General features: G+C 32.3%; 1 pseudogene; it reads right to left on the bottom strand.

Annotated features, from left to right (window-relative positions):
• Positions 1 to 10,438: 10,438 nt before the first annotated feature.
• On the bottom strand, positions 10,439 to 10,538 carry LOC122110472 (annotated as a pseudogene).
• Positions 10,539 to 18,187: the final 7,649 nt, after the last annotated feature.

Raw genomic sequence — 18,187 nt, 5'->3', positions numbered from 1 at the left:
ATGTAAATAGAGCAACTATGAACTCAAAAGGAATGTGCAAAAAGACAAAGGCACAACATAGAATGTGCCAAGGTAAAAAGGTAGCATAAAAATTTTAAGGGGAGTCTGTCTTCAGAAATATATATATATATATACACATATATACATATATGTTATATGTAGAAAGACATACATTTTTAGAGATTATTTTTCACCAGAAATATATACATATACCTAAATTTATGTGTAGAATGATGTACATTATAGTGAAACAAAAACCTTAAAACAAAATTAAAATTTAAAAAATACATCAAACCACGTGCCATTGACTCACGCCTATAATTCGATCTATTCTGGGTAATGAGATCTTAGAATTGTGTTCAAAACTAGCCCAGTCAGAAAAGTACTTGTTAGATTCTTATCTCCAATTGACCACTAAAAACAGGAATTATATCTGTGCCTCAAGTTGTAGAGTGCTGCCTTGGAGCATAAAAATGCTTAGGGACAATGCCCAAGCCTTGCAAACAACAACAAGAACAAGAACAACAAGAACAAGAACAACAAGAACGAGAACAACAAGAACAAGAACAAGAACAAGAACAACAACATATATCACATTAATTTCATAAAAACATCTTTTAACTGCTGTGAACATTTCTTAGAAAGCTTTTTTAGCCTCCATGGGGGGGGGAAGATTGGGTGAGGGGGCGGGGGGTATGGAAAGGGAAGGGAAGGGGAAACAAAGGAGGAGGCAAAAATGATTGATAAGAAATGTACTCATTATCTTGCCCATGTAATTGTAACCCCTCTGTACGGTTTTTTCACAGTTAAAAAAACATGAATATATGCCCCTGGAAAATGTTAAGTAAAAAGTATAGAATAAAGGCGTTTTCGACATAACGACTTGTACATCTCATTGTTGCAATGGGTCCACCTGTATCCCTATTTAATTGTAACCACTCTGTACAGTATTTACACAATAAAAAAATCTTCTCTTTATAAAAAAGTATAGAATATTTACCACTATGTTAAAGACATGACTATTTAGATTGCTTAAGATATTTAGGTAATGATGAGGAATTAATAATAATGATGATATATTGGGTCGGGTCATTTATTTTATTTTATGATAGCAATAAAATGATATTTGCAATGATTATATAAAATTTCTCTTGTTTGTTATTTGAACTATAATAAGAGATAAACATTTTTAAATGATTTCCATAGGAAAGGATCATTTAATGTTATCAATTCTTTTGTAATTTCAAAACAATTAAGAAAATTATTCCAAGGCTGGTTTGCTCTAAGACTATATTTGTTTTCTTGTTCTAGTTTTCATGTGTTAGTAGAAATTAAAATTCTTGGCATTCAGGAACATCTTCATAGATACTAATATTGGAGTTCCTTAAGTGGAATTGTTTTAATTCATTTGTTATTTTCACAAATATATCAAGATGATTGTGTATTTTGTTTCTTTTCACTGCTTTTGGCTCTTATCTTGAGAATACTTTTTTTTCTAGCAAAGAAGAGGAAAGCAATTGGATTGAGCAAGTAGCATATAGATTTCATAAAATGTAGATGCATAGATATGGGTCTTTTGTCATTTGCTAAAAGTTTCTTCCAGAAAATGTTATCAATTACTTATAAGTGATGCATAATTCCTAGATATTCCAGTTATCACATACACTTTTTGATTGAGTTATCTCTTTATAAACTCAAAAAATACCAAAAGAAACAAAGTAAACAATCACATCTTTGTTTTAAAAACTGTAGTTTACAAAGAATTTTTAGCCAACAACGAAAACATCTTTTTAGGTATTCTGCAATTTGTGTGAATTATTTTTAACAACATATATATATATATTGCTGACATGAAATTCACATGCAATATATTGATCTCCTTTTATTGTATACATTTTAGTGCTTTGGAAGTGAATGGTACAATCAGAGTTTTTCCAAGCCTAATTTTCACACACTTGCATTTCTTCAAATAGAAATGCTGTAAATTTTAGAGCACACATTAAAATAGATACAAAATTCAGTTACAGGAAATTGTCCTCCATATATCCTTTATAGTGTGTCTTTTCAAAATTTGTTTTGGGGATTATTTCCAGATTCTCACACATACTATTCAAGTGCACTGTCAATGAACTATATTCCCTGTCCAAATAAATTTTTTACTTCTCTTTAATAATACATAGACGTGTAATGGCTGGATCATATACTATTCTCTTTGACCTTTTGAAGACTTGAAAACTGGCTTGTAAAAATGATTGCAGTATTATACAAATCACTACGCTATCTAGAGTATAACAATTTCTCTAAAAATGCATTGCTCTATTTTATGACATCTTTTTATACTATGGTCATAGAAATGAGTTTTATTTTTATATTTTCTTAGATACTAAAGAGGAGCTTAATTCATTTGTTCCTTTTATTGACCATTAATTTATATATGTCTTTAAAGAAATAACCTGTTCAGGAAAAAATTTATATGTAATTAGAAGATATAAAAGTAGTTAAGACTCAGGATCATTGTAGAATTAACATTGTAGCATTAACAAATATGTGCCCTCTATCGATTGGATATGTTTTCACTTCTTTCATAGAATTATGAAAGGTTATCAGTTGATATTAACCCGTTTATTCTTGCTTTTCTTTAGCCACTAATGTTTTCCATGTCACATGTTTAGAAACCTTTACTGATCCAATGTCATGAATTTTTACATTTACGTATTATAGGTTTTTATATCTTACATTTAGTTTGATAATCATTTTTTATTTTAAATTTTTGTATAAGTTTTAAGGTAGTAGTCCAAGATCATTCTTTAAATCTAGAGAAGCAATAGTGCCAATACACCCATTTGAAATTCTATTTTTATTTGATAAAGTTCATGGCATCCTTTTAAAAATCTTTTGACCATAAAACTAAGAATTTATTTTTGATAAATATGTTACATTCTTCTGTATGTCTGTTCTCATAGTAGAACTATTTTGTCTTCATTACTAAACATGGTAATAAGATTCAAATCCAGTATGAGGGCTCAAGCTACACCATTTTACAAGATTGTTCTGAACGATCTGTATTCCTTGAACTTACATGCGAGTTTATTGAGCAGGTGGACCAATATCCTACACAGTTATCTAGATGTTTGATAGTCACTCATATTTTGCACCTTGTGAAAACAAAAGGCCCCAGATATTATATATAGAAAAATGTCTTTGGAGAATGCTTGAAGCCACTAAAATTAATTTAGGAATGAGTTAAAATTTAGATAACACTACAGCATAATAAAGCTGAATGATAACGACTTTAGAGCTGTACTACAGAGGAGAGTGAGAGGGGACAGAATGATGGACCGTGTAGGAGCTGTATGCCATTAGTTTTTTGTTTCAAAAGACAGAAAGACTTCAGAGAAAAGAAGCGGGAAAATAATCAAAGTCCTGAAACAAGCTTCTTTTTAATCCACTGAATAGTGTGGGCTGACAGTAAGAGAAGATTGGAAAAAATAAAATAGAAAATAAAGCATTGTATAGACCTCTCACAATGTAAAGAAATTGTAATGGAATATGATAATTAATTTCCAAAGAAATAAGAGAAAGAATAAGTAAACTCTAATGGCAAAATGAAGAGAGAAAAGAAGCAAAGTAAAACCTTTATCAATAACAAGCACAAGTGTTTGAAAGTGGAGAGGCAGTGGAAATATTCTAAATAATAAAAATATGGATCACATTTTATCATATATAATTTTGAAAAATCACTAGTAATGAAAATTTAAAAGTCATAATTTAAAACAATATTTACATTACAACTAGATAGTATAGTTCAGTGGTAAAACCTTGGCCTAGCATATGTGAAACCATGGATCTGACCCCCCAACATTACAAAGTACACACACACACACACACACACACACACACACACAACCACAAACACACCACATACACACATTTGGAATATTGATATTATCATATTAAACAGAGGAAATTATCACAAATAGTAAAAGAAGGGTTAATATATGAAATAATAATATTGTTCATACTATTGAAAAAGTTGAGGAGAAAAGTTTAGGAGAAATAACAAACAATACACTTGGATTCTTATAGATTAAGTAAATTGAAAATTAAGAAGTAGAACACATGAGAACCTTTGCAAACAAGTTTTAAATAATAAAAATTTTGAAACATATATTGTTTTATTTTGACAAAAGATTGAGGTTACTGGTGTTTTAACTCAAGATTTAGAATATGATAACCAGCTGCGTGCTCCATATCTCGCTATCGATGGCTGTATCTCTAATCATTTCACTCTAGATATTTTTAGAATAAGTTCTCATAGTTTCCCAGGCTCTCCTGAATTACAAAACTATTTGCAGTTCCTCCCATAGCTAGAAAATGGAAGCCACAAAATCACTATGCCCAGCTTAAACTTTTTCAAATTCAGGTAAAAATATTTTTAAAAAGTGACCAGGTAATGAAACCTTTCTTAATAAATTATGTGCTTCTTGAAAATACAGTAAGTATTTGTTACCTGGGAAAATATGTTTAAAACTATAAGAAAATAAATTTATTTAAATTCACCAACCATATAAAATTAAGAAAATAATTTTATATATTCACATGTTAAATATTTTAAAAGCAAAATATATGTGTCTGAATAATTTATATGTGTAAAAATCATGCAAAATTAAATTAACTAATCCTACAACTCTATAAAATGAATTACCCTAAAGAAACAAAAGAAAATAAGTAATTGAGTTCAAAATTTGAAATTTAGAAAATAAAATGAAGTGTATTTTTTAGGTGACAAGTAAATGTACACTTTCTCTATATCAATTTTATAATAAAAATGCATGATCAAAGAAAGAAAAAGTACCCATTGATCAATAGCAATTGCAAAAGCATCAGTAGTTGTTTGAGTGTACAAAAAAATCGATGGAGGGGATAACAATGTTACTTCCATAAGAAATGTACTCATTATCTTATTTATGTAAATGTAACCCCTAAGTAAATTACGTTTACAAGAAAATTAAATTGAAATTAAAAAAAAACAAATAATATACCAATTAAGAATACTTAGATCGAATTCTATGTCTCCATCAGAAAGAATGACATTGCCCCATTTGTTAGGAAATAGAAACACTTGGAAAAAAATTATATTAAGTTAAGTAAGCCAGGCCCAAAGAAACATAGGTCCCATGGTTTCCCTTATTTGCAATAACTAGTATTTGTCTGAGTCAAGCAGAAAAGGTCAGATAAGTTGATGTTAGGTGAAATGAACCCCAAGATAAGTATTCAAATGTTTTTTTTTCTTTCATGCGATTATTTCTAACATATTTATAAGATTATTTCTTTGTTGTTTTATATGTCCCTCCCCCACGGTATAACCCCTGCTTTCACTCTATTTGCTGTTGGTATAATTTTTGGAGGGGAAGGGAAAAAAACAAGTCGTTTAAATAGGGATACAGGTGGGCCCGCCCATTGCAACAATGAGATGTACAAGAGATTATGTTGAAAAACAAATTTTACAACTTTGGCTGTGGAGGGGCGGAGGATTAGGTAGGGGGGGAGAGGAGGGGATGGGGAGAGATGGGAAGTGGAAACAAAGGAGGAGGCAACAATGCTTAATATGAAATGTACTCATAATCTTGCCCATGTAATTGTAACCCCTCTGTACAATATTTTCACAATAAAAAAAGAAGAGTTCTTAGAAGCCATTGGTTAAAAACTTTGTAAAGAACTGCCCCAAGTACCCAAGTAATATATTTAGATGATAGAATTTAAATATTTAAACTTCAACAGAGAAGCAAAAAGTTTAAAAACTGTTACAAAGTAAAGTAATAAATCAGAATATATTACTATAATAATCATTAGACGAATTTTTAGTGGTAGTTAAATATGTAAGAAATGAGTCAATTTGCCATGCGTTTGCACTTAAGAAGTGAGAAAGAATTTTCTAGGTCCTTTTAAATATATCATAAGTTTAACGAAGAAACTATTCTGTCACATCATATGATAATCAGATAAAGATTATATTAGAGCAAAGAACAAATACTACTATGTTTTTGGATGTTAAGGTATATACTTATTTTGGTTTTGAGAAATTGTGGGGATTTCAACTTGGTGTATTGTTATTGCTAGGCTGGCATCATATCCGTTGTTAATTTTAGGATAGGGTTCCCTTTCCACAATACCATGCACCTGATCTGTCCTTTTAGCCTTCCCATCATCAATGGCACAGAGTTGCATTACCTACCTTGGCTGGCCTGGATCCGGCAGTCCTTCCAATTTTAGACTCTAGATAGTGCAGGATGGTGAAAATGATCCAATGCACCCAGCTTTAGATTGAGAAGGTAGCCCATTAAAGTGTGGCCTGGGTTCTGTGTTCAAGCCTCCTAAGTAGTTAAGAGTACAGTTGGGAGCCCTGGTGCCAAGCAGTAAATATTTTTAAGCAATTAGACATATATGACTTAGGTTTGTGATTACCTCAGGAAAAGTATAAAAGAGCAGTGAAGCATAGAGGACAGGCAGCATTTTAACTAGCTACTCAGAGACTGAATCAGCTTAGCTAGCTACTCAGGAGGCTGAGTTCTGAAGACCACTGTTCAAAGCCAGACCAATCATGAAAATACATGTGATTATCTCAAAACAACCAGAAGTGGAGCAGTGGCTCAAGTGGTAGACCACTATCCTTGACCACAGAAGCTTTGGCATAGTGTCTAGGCACTATCAAGCCTGAGCAATGAATAACGCATGCATGAGCACATGCACATGCACGTGTGTGTACACGCACATATGTGCGCGTGCACACCCACCCACAAATGAGTATTTCAATGCAGAGTTCTTTATTTTTTTACCTTGCTGTACTTTATTTCCCTGTATTAGTCCACCAATTAACAAAATTAGCTAAGCACCTATTTACATAAAACTCATCATGTTTCTCTAAAATCTACTCTCTTTTTGTAAGCCTGCTTTTATTTGACATAAAAGTAAATTATTCAGGAGGTCAATTAATCTCCCTCAACTCTGTAGTGTTAGATGATTGTATAGGTTCTTCCTAGCAATATGATTCTGTGAAATCCTGCATCAAGCAGCGTATTTCATTCATGAGAAGGGAAGCCTCTGTCAAACAATTAGTAATAGGTTTTTCGCCTCCTGGCAAGCATCTGTAGTTTTATTATATTGGTATAATTCATGATAAGTCTGTGAATGCCAAAGACTGCTCTGAAAATAAAAAGACACTTCTCAGTGATTAGCATTTGTATAACATTCATAGATATGAAAAAGTTTAAATATTACTGAAATTGCTTTGGTATAAATAAAGTTAACCTTGACTATCTTGAGAAAGAAGAATTGTTTTCTCAGCACTTTAGGTAAGAACTTGAGTGAAAGAAACCAAAGGAAATGTGAGGAACCACTCAATACATATATTCAAATGAAACAAACCAACCCAAGAAAACACAAATTAATTCAGTACTCAAGAACCTGCAGGAAATGCAAAAATTTATAAAAAAAAAAATCAGCTATGATAAGCTTACGAAAATCTTGAATATATGGGAGTCTACTGTTGTGAGGATAGTGGTTAAAGCCCAGACTGGACATAAAGATCTGTACACAATGCCAGACACCTGTTATTCTAAATTCCAAGAAGAATAACATCAACTAGACTGAACCCATGATCATACACAAGTAGGAAGCCAGATTCTATCTGAAAATTAATCTGGATAATTTAGGGCTGTGGGCATGACAAACTGGTAAGAACACCCATTTAGGAGACTAAATTCAAACTCTAATATTATGGATATTAAAGAAAAACTATGACTTCAAATAAATGGAATAATTGTAAGATTTGAGTATTTGTGTGGAGAAAAATCCATTAGAGAGATAGAGTGAGCCCATGTTGCAATGCTTTCTACTTAAGTGATAATGTTATGTGGTACTCCAGACATAACAGAGTTATCTTGCAAAGGTAACTGAGCATGGAAGTGCATTTGGGTGATGAAAATACTCTACTTACACAGGTGTTAATTAAATGGATTTTTTTCAGTACAGTGTAGTTTTTGAAATAAGAGCCTGGGTGATGTCCCTGAGCATTTTCTCCAGATGTGACCACTTAATTTATTTTTAATTAATTAATTAATTAGTTTGATGCTAATACTACAGGTTGAAGTCAGGGCCTGGCTCTGTCACAGAATTTGTTATTTTTTTTTTGTTTTAGTTTCTCAAGGCTAGCATTTAACTGCTTATACCACAGCTCCATTTCTAGCTTTTGCTGGTTACTTTCAAATCAAAATCGAATGCACTTTTTTTTTCTTGGTCTGGTTTCAAACCACAATTCTCAGATTTCTTCTTTCTGATTATCTAGGATTAAAGCCATGATCCACCAGTGTGGCTTCTACTTTTTCCTCTATACTTATTTAATGCACATATTTAGATAATAAATATTGTCCTGTCACAAATTCAAGTTAGTGATGTAAATTTCTTCCTAAGACCATACAAAAAAATACCATAATATAGTGTAAGAGAACTTACTATTGAACAGATGAGCTTTAAGAGCTTTCTAATAGATCCATTATTTATTGTTACTCAACATTAGAAAAAATGTATAATGCAGTAAGTAAAATACAAGTCCTTTGGAAGGCTACTTAAATTCCTTCTTTTTTTAAAGACACTTGTTTTCATCTAAAAAAGTAGACCTGTCTATTGCTTTCATGTGATTTTGATGATTGAAGATGCTTAATGAAATGTCAAAATGTATTAGTGGTCCTTTGCTATCAATTCTGCCTTTTTCTTCTTGGAGAATATAATGATCAAAGCAATAATTCAGAATCAGAAAGCAAGAGTTCAGAATCATGCTTCCAGTGCAAGTGGATCACCAGTAAGTAATCCTTGATACCATTTTCCACAAAGTTTTGTCACAGATACAATCATCCTGCCTTCTCTAGCTGCTTTCCTAGCCTGTACCTATTCCTTCATTGTACAGCCTGTACCTATTCCTTCATTGTACAGTCTGTACCTCTGCTGTCCATTTACTCCCTAATCCAGTTAGAATAATTTCAAATAGTAAAAATGGAAAAAGAAAATAAATCATGGTGAAAAAACATATGCAGAAAATTCACCAGATATTTCTGACCAGTTCAACCAACATGAACTATTAGGGAAATACATGGACACCTCATTTCCACTGGCACTTAAAGTATCTGGTTAGGCAATTCTGATGAATATGAGTAACAAGATGAAAAAGTGAAGAATGGCAACAATTGCAAGAAAAAAATGGAGAAGGATCCAAGGAAATTTCTTCTTTGGGCTGCTGAAAATAACCAGCTTACTACAGTGCGGAGATTACTTTCCAAAAAGGCCATTCATGTGAATACTAGGGATGACGATGAGTATACCCCTCTTCGTCGGGAAGCCTACAGTGGACACTTAGACATTGTCCGTGAGTTGGTGGCTCAAGGGGCACATGCAATAACTGTAGATGGCTGGACACCCCTGCAGAGTGCATATACGTGGAATAATACCAGAGTGGCTTCTTTATTCATCATGATCCAGATACCAATGCCCAAACTAAAGGCTTGTTGACCCCCTTGCATCTTGCTGCTGGAAATTGAGATAGGAAAAATAAACTGGAACTGTTTAACCATTATATCAAACCAGGTCTGAAGAACCACTTGGAAGAATCTGTATTTGATAATACCAAACGGATAAGTATGTATCACTACCTCTTTGAAGTTATGGAAGGCTGTACAAATTGTTTTGCTAAATCCTAAATTTTCTGTTAATTTTCTTAAATTTCAAAAATGATATTAATTCCTTTGTGTCAATACAACATATTTTCACAATCCAAATAACAACAATATCTTACAGTAACAATTCACGGATTCTGTGGAATTCTTCAAAGTGAATTGCCTGCCTTTGATGTTAAAATGTATTCAAGATTTTTGTATACATCTATAATGATTTATGCAGAGTTTGTGATTTTGTTAATCAGAAATAATTTTAACTTATCTGTTGAAATTAGTAGTATAGAAACTAAAGATGTTTCAGGTGTTTGTCTGAAAAAGTATATTTTAAAATATTCTATATTCTATGTTTGTATAGTGTGTCCATAATCTATTTTATTCTCTCCTAGATATAATACATTGAATTCTACATTGTTTTTATAATATATAGGTTCATTAATGTGTCCTTTCAGATTGCATTCCATATAGAAACAGTTTAAGATTCCTTTTTTTCCTAGGTCCTTATAATATTATATTTCTTTGGGATAAAACGAAAATGTTGTCTAATTTCAAAAGTTGTGTAAAGGCTATGCTATGCAAAGGCCTTTCTAAGGTGAAAATTTAATACACTGATATCAAACTAATTTTTAATTATATGAATTACGTGTATTGTTAAACTTGTAATTCTGTAATCAACATTTTAATAGCTGTTTGTCATTTCTTGCATCTGAAGAATGAAAAATTTTGAATACTTCACAAATTTTCATATCATCCTTGTACAAGTGCTATGTTAATCTCTGTATTGTTGTAATTTTGGTATACATGCTGCTGAAGAATGTAGTATCGTGTAAATTTAAGTAGTTAATGATGCAATATTTATACAGGCTTATATGCTTAGGTGCCTATTTGTAACAAGGAAACCTTATTGTTCCTAAAAATGCTATTGATCTGATTTCCCTAAAATTCTGTGAATAGTTGAAAAAAATGTGTTGTTCAGTTGATTGCTCACATTTGCAATTTTTTTGTCAATGACTATTTTAAGTCTTTTTCATTTGGAATTTGATCATATTTTCAAGTAATTATAGCTAAGTCCAAATATGACGGCTTTTTCAAGTACTTATTTATCCAACTGTGTTAGCGCTGTGGAGCCAATGGATTCAAAGTAAGCCTTGTTTAAGAGCTATTTCTAAATTTCTGCAGCTGAAATTTTCCCAAATGAGGTCTTACTGGCACAAATGTCTACCTGACCCTTTACCCTTCTTCCATGTAGTCACAGACCATCCAGAATATCTTACTCTGACAGCATAGATTGTCTTACTGGAACAAAACTAATCTTAGTTACAAGGGATCATAGAGAGATGAACAGTTCAGCCAGAACTGTTCAGACTAGAAAGCATTTTATCAAAATATGATTGTTTATTATACCTACTATTTCAAAAGTAGCTAAAGCCAATAAGATGAAAAATTGTTCATATGCATGATTACCTAATGTCTTGGCCTGTCTATCTTCCAACCAGGCAGGAACTTATACTACTGCCATTTTATCACCAAATATTTTCATAGTTGTAGGAGAAGTCCATATGTTTCTCTTCATTATTAGGCCTTAAATTGGTAATGTTTTAACCACAGTGTTTCCTCTTGCCTCCAGGCTGTAAATCTACAAATGGTAAATCTTTTCGTTTGACTCTACCAAACACTGAAGTAGAGATAATAAAACAGAGTTGCCTTTGATACACTAACCACAACAGAACAGTGCAAAACATGTGCCTTTTATTATATTATATATAGTTATATATTTTACATTTATATGTGATGATTTTATATTTCACACTCTGAACCTTACTAGAATTAATTGATAATTTGACAAATAAATTAATATTTATTCCAATAAATAGAATTAGAATATAAATAATTAGGTTTAGAATATATATAAGAATATAAAAATATCAATGCAATATTCTAGGTATAAACTTGTGATACCTTCTAAGTGTTCATGGTCTTCTGAATTCACATGGCAATAAAAGAGTGTTGTTTTCCTCTAATCTCTATGGGATTTTACTCTGCTGCTCTGTTTATTGTTTTAACTCGCTGGTCCCAAACTGTTTTTCTTCATATTTTTGAAGCATTCTTCCTGATTATGCCCAAAATTTGCTGATATGATGTCTAAAACATACTTTTCTTCTGTAGGACCCATGGATCCTAGGATCTCAGGTCCCAGTTACCTGTATAATCAGATAACAGGGGCAAGACTTCTCACATAGGCCCATGCAACATGCCAACAGAAAGTAATTGAAGACCCATCTCAATTTCTCAGTTCTTATATTTCAGGGCCCCAATTCCTTGTGATGAGGAATTAGCAGCAAGCAATTGTGAAATGCAAGGCAACTTAAAATGAAGGATGAGATCACTGAGAGAAAGTACTGTAATTCAAACATTCAATTGACAGATGACGAACCCATATGAGTTAATAAGATCACAAGTGTCATGAGATTGTTTTTAATACCCCTCCCCTAATGATTAATGGAAGATTTCAGTCCAGCATAAATAGGGCCACAAAAAATAGTTCCTGGAAAGATAGATCCATAATTGGTCTACCAAGGCCTGGAGAACTTGACTTAGAGGTGAAATGTAATTCAGAAAAAAACATTAATTGAGAAGATCCTTAGTGCTTCAAAACACTGGTACTTCAGTACAACTTAGTTCTCATTCTCATACCAATGATAACCTACATTTAATCTCCTGAAAGTGTATTCCTTTTCAAATGAACCTTTTAAAATCATATTTGCCAAAATAGCATTCGATAAGTAGATGATAATTAGTGACATTACAAGTTTTTCAAGTGTAGGGAGCAAGTTACAATAGAGTTGATTTATTTACCCAGCACCAACGTCAAATAGGTTCAGCCATTCATTAAAGTGTAGAGATAGTACCACCCACCATATTTGTTGTTCAGTAGGTGCCTTCCAGAAATGGGTTAAATAGATCAAATATTTCAAACCCAAACAGCTATTAAAGAAATTTCATCATTTAATAAGGAATATTTTTAAAAGTCACAAATAGTTGCCTTATATATTGTTTTATGTTTTCCCTATCTGTCTAACATAGCAAGAAATATGACTTTAAGTCTTGAATATGGGTACTCATCAGAGATATGATAAACATAAAATCTGTCTTCTATTTCTATCATATTCCTCTATAGTAGTAAATCTTAGTTTTCTTCCTTTTCCATAACTTATAGCTAGTAGAAAATATTATCCCATGTAAAATAAAATGATAACACCATTGTACAAAGCCATCTATAAAAATTGGTAGTTAGGAATACATTCTAAGCCATTTTTAAACTTTCTTGTTGACTAAAGATTAATCTTCCAAGTGGATGGGAATAAAATCATGTCTAGGTGCTTCACATCTCCAGTCTTGCAAATTGTTACTGCAGATGAATGAATTATGGAAATATAAGCTGACATCAGTTCAAGTATATGCAGGATTGAAACTCAATGGAATGTATATAAAACTTTCAAAATAACATCAGACATTTTAACAAAATGACTATCAGGAAGCTGAAACCAGACAGGAATAATAGTAAAGATAAAAAATGGAACAAGGGGCAAGTACAGCCTAAATACTCAATGTACACATGTGATAAAGGAAGTGGCAAATCGGAAATAAATCTTGGAGAATGGGTTGCTTAAGAATGATAGCATCAGTGCTTGTGATCCAGGAGTATTGGACAATTAGATAGATATATTTAATTGTAGCACACTTGCACAACCTTTTGAAATTCAGTTAAACACACAAAAATCACAACCAAACAGCAATCTCTAGAGAGTATGAATATGACCTTTCAAAATTTTAAGAAGTTGATGAAGGGCAATCTTGGGAAAAGCAAACAAAGCTGTTCAAAGAGGGAAGTTTGGGGTAGGGGAGAATTTGGGACAGATTTAAATACATTGTCTCATATTATAAATCACCTACATCTGTTGCAAATATTTTTCTTCTGCGAGTTCTTCTTGTCTGAACTGGATACTCCAGTCCTAAGCCACATTTGATAGCTTGTGAAGATAGACTAGAAGACATAAGATCAATTACCCATTGCTCCACTGGAGAGAAAACAATCCTCTGTTTTCTCTCATCTCTCTTCACTACTCTTTCTTCATACTTTTAAGTCGAACTTTTTTTTTTTGGTACTGAGGATCGAACCCAAGACGTCGTACTTGCTTGGCAAGCGCTTTGCCACTGAGCTACATCCCAGCCCCTTAAGTCGATTTTGAATTATATTTTTCCTTCTTTGTTCTGGCAAAGTAATTAGTCAAAGTAATTCACTAATTATTATTTGCCATGTTTTCTATCATGCTGTTTAATTGCCCAAGCGATTCCATTAAACTTCCCTCTTGTATTTGTTTGCCATGAAATTTATGATAATGAGGACAAATCTAATGTAAAACTTTGTCTCCAAAAAACCAGTCCAAGAAGCTGTAATCACAAATAGAAAGCTGTAATCACAAATCAGAAAGTCTTCTTCTGTCTAAAGTGCCCTCAAAAATAAGTACTCCACCACTGTTTGGTTCAATCAATTCTAACCTCAAAGGTATATTTTGCTAACAAGATGTTTAGAGGAAACCGAAGAATACTCCACTTTTATCTTCTCTCAAGATTCTCCTTAGATACCATATCAGGAACAGTGAAGGTATTCTTTGCAAAATTATTTCAGTAGTTTATTTTCCTCTTGATCTTGCATTTGCTAAAGAAGATGTATGGATGAAAATAGAGTTAAATCACCCACACCTTGGAAGACCGTGTCTGCTACAAAAGGACAATGTTTCTATGTCCTACTTCTATGTCCTCCTATTAGCTCTTGCCTGATTTCCAATTATTCATAGCTTCTTGGCTTCAAGTCTAGTGAGCTGAAGGACTATACAGCCTCAGTCACTGCTACATCTTCATGGTTTCTCTTTTTAAAATCTTTTAAGTTGCCTCATTTGGATGTGACATTTATTTTCAGGAATTCATAAAATCAGTTCTGCATTGTAGTGAGCCAAATAGGCTCTGTAAAATCACTTTAGGTAGCAAAATATTAACACAATGTATATCAAAAGTTTTGTCCTCCATCAATGCTGAAGCCAATACGCTTAGCTAGGGCTCTAAGAACACTGTTTTCTAACCTTTTCCATTTGCTCAATTCTTTTCTGAACCCAAAATTTTTGGCTTATGTAATAAGAGAAGTCTTCACTATGTCATGTTAAAAAGGATATTATATTTTGTGAGCCACTTAGAAATGTGAAATCATTGGTTTGCTGTATTCAATCAGAATTTTTTTCTGTGTTTCACTGCTTCACGTGCAAAGACATTGAGGAAAGTATTACAAACAGAAAAGTGTAAACCCAATACCTTCTTTCATTGTGGAGGGTACTTTATCCCTAAATATTTTTACCCAAATTATCTTTTTCAGAGAATTACTGTTAATTAAATTACTGATAATTAAATTACTGATAATTACTGATAATTAAAGGTTAATTCACAAATTTTGATGTCTTATTTTTTTAAGAACTTTGAATTTAAATTCCACTACAACCTTGTTTAACACAGTGAGAGTATATTTCCTGGATAAGGACAATTCTCAAGAGAACTTCCTACAGGATTTACAGGAAGGTTTCTGAGGTTTGTTTGTTTAGTGTGAGAAAGAGCCATCTTCACCCACATTGCTTCCTCTCAACTAAGTCTCATGGATTTCTTTGCATGAAAGCCTATTTTCCCAGGAATTTTAAATTTTCTTAATAGGCTAACTAGTTAAAAATTTTGAACAATTAAAATTTACCTGTCATAACTTTAAAACTCTTTTGAAATTCCTTTATCAGAATTGCGAATTCACCAATCCTAATTCCACCTTTACCATAAAAAAGTTAATATGTTGTTTTCATGATATAGTGTCCATGCAACTATTATTTTCCAGTGTTTTTGTTATGTGTTTATATGACCATATAACCTGATGCTAAGAAAAATGAACTCCAAGATATGGAAACAGATTTTTTTATTTGTGGTTGTTGTTTTTGATGTATTATGTGATTTCTATTTTATTTGGGTTTTTCCCTTATGGTTTATCCCCTGCTGTATTTGATTTTGGTACCCTGTGTATTCTGTATACATTTACCTTAATTAGAGAAGGGAAGAGCAATAACAAAATTGTGAGACAAAGGACAAAGGGCAAACCAATGCAATAGCAATACTCACAAGACAATATGTTGGAAATGGGCATTACAACTTGTATGGGGTGAAGGGGGGAAGGAACACTGTGAGAAAAATGAGGGAGAGGTAACAAGTTTGAAAAGTTATGTATTCACTACTTCACAATTACTGTAACCCCACTGTACATCATTTTGATAATAAAATTTAAAAAATAAGCTGCATAAAATATAATTTCCCTGTATTGGTATGGTAAATATTATTCTTTATGTAGTAACTTTTTAAAAATCAATACTATTTGGCATCTAATTTGAATTAATTACCCTTTCTTTATCAGAGGGTCATCAACTTGAATGTTATCCAACTAGGCAATATTTTCACAATATACTTGCCAATATTATGAAAAAAGAATAAATTTAATACTTTCTCATACTGAAATTGAAAACAGTTTAATTTTATGGAAACTCATAACTTTTAAAAGTAAATAAGTTGTTAAGAGGACAGAATATATGTGTTATCCAAAATTCCTATGACTAATAACTACTAATTTTTAAATTCTCAACATTCCATACCAGAGAGATTCAAAACAGTACCTGCTTGCATGTTATGAAATACTGCAATACATACAGTTTCCAATGGGGTATTACACATTAATTTAACAGAAATTTAACAGAATTTAACAGAAAAACAGCTACATTCTGGTAGAAGATAAAACTATGGAGCATCTGTAATAATTAATTCTTCAAGGGTAAGCAGTTGTTTATCAGAGTAAACTATTATTTCTATGACCATCAATCCCAAGGTTTATGTCATAAAGTCATCCTAGCCGACCAATTTCCAACTTATAAGGTACACCTTAAAATTCCTTAATTCACATCATGAATAGCTTGTCTTTATTGTGAAAAAATACTACACCTCTGCTAATGTGACGCCCTCCTTGTTCTGCAAAGAATACCACAATAAGCTGAGGTGCATCATTTTCCCCCAGTGGTATTCTTGAGAACAGAACACTTGGAATATTATTTATTTTTTGACTTTTTAAACTATCATAGATATTCAGGATGCTAAAATTATTGTTCAAAACCCACCTAGGCAGGAAGGTCTGTTGGATTCCTATCTCCAATAAACTTCTCAGAAAAAGCCAGACACAAGTGCTACTGAGGTTCAAGTGGTAGGACACAAGCCTTGAGCATAAACACACTCAGAGACAGTGTCCAGGCCCAGAGTTCAAGCTCTAGGACAAGCCAATAAAACAGAAACTAAAATGAAAACAAACCCCAAACCTAGCATTTTTTTCAATGTATAAAAAGGCACGTAATTAAGGAAATGGCTTCCTGTGTTACATATAGGTAGAAGAAAGAAGATGTCACACAATTACTCTCTTCATACCATATTATACCAAACCCTCAAAAAATTTCATTTTACAAATTTATGAATTTATGTCACCCATTTGTTGACAACTCTGTCTAGATTATTCACATTATCATGTTATACATGAACTGCTGGAATTATCTATTTACTAACTTCAACTTATAAGAGATATATTCTAGAAAAATACAATGTCGGTATCATTTGTGAATTTGTCAATTAAACCCTCTACTTAAAAAAGAGTTTTGTAGTAGCCTATAGAAGATGAAATTACAAACAAATCCAAACTATTCATTTTAAATCTCAATTCTACAAAGTCCTATATTAGACAAACTTTGCTATTTCTCCAGGATTAAGCTTTTGTAATACTTCATCATTTCTTTGGAATCCAACAGAATGATGCTTACTTACGTTTGCAATTTTTTGGATGGGAATCATGAGGCATTTTGCATCTAGGAATGTTCTGTAATGAAGAGAGCACTTAAAACACAGCTGAGGATTATGTATAGGTTGCATTTCAATAGGAAACTTGATTTCTCAAAACATAATGACAAAATTAGCCCAAACTTCCAACTGTCTAATCCTTTCTTTTTGTTTGTTTTGTTTTATTGAGACAAAATTATACTACCTGTTCCAGGGAAGGTATCGCTATGTATTTCCACTCTCTAATCTACTGTTTCACTTAGTCTGAGTGCTATAATTCCAGGCTTGTATCACATTGTCCTGCTATAGTGTGCTGGTTTATTTAATCTAGAAACAGACTAGCAATTCTGAATTTATCCTATTTTCTTATCCACTAGACTGACTGCTCAGACTGTTTATGTACTATTTTCAAAGATGTTCTAACATTTGACACAGAATACAAACATTTTCAGACACCTGCAGGGGTCTCTGATTCATTCCTCCATGGATCTGATCCCATTAATAATGATTACTTG

The sequence above is a fragment of the Dipodomys spectabilis genome, unplaced genomic scaffold, assembly GCF_019054845.1.
Source record: "Dipodomys spectabilis isolate Male_0828 unplaced genomic scaffold, ASM1905484v1 ptg000078l, whole genome shotgun sequence".
In the NCBI taxonomy this organism is placed as follows: domain Eukaryota; kingdom Metazoa; phylum Chordata; class Mammalia; order Rodentia; family Heteromyidae; genus Dipodomys; species Dipodomys spectabilis.
Note: the sequence above shows the minus strand (reverse complement) of the source record. Positions and strands in the feature narration are given on the sequence as shown.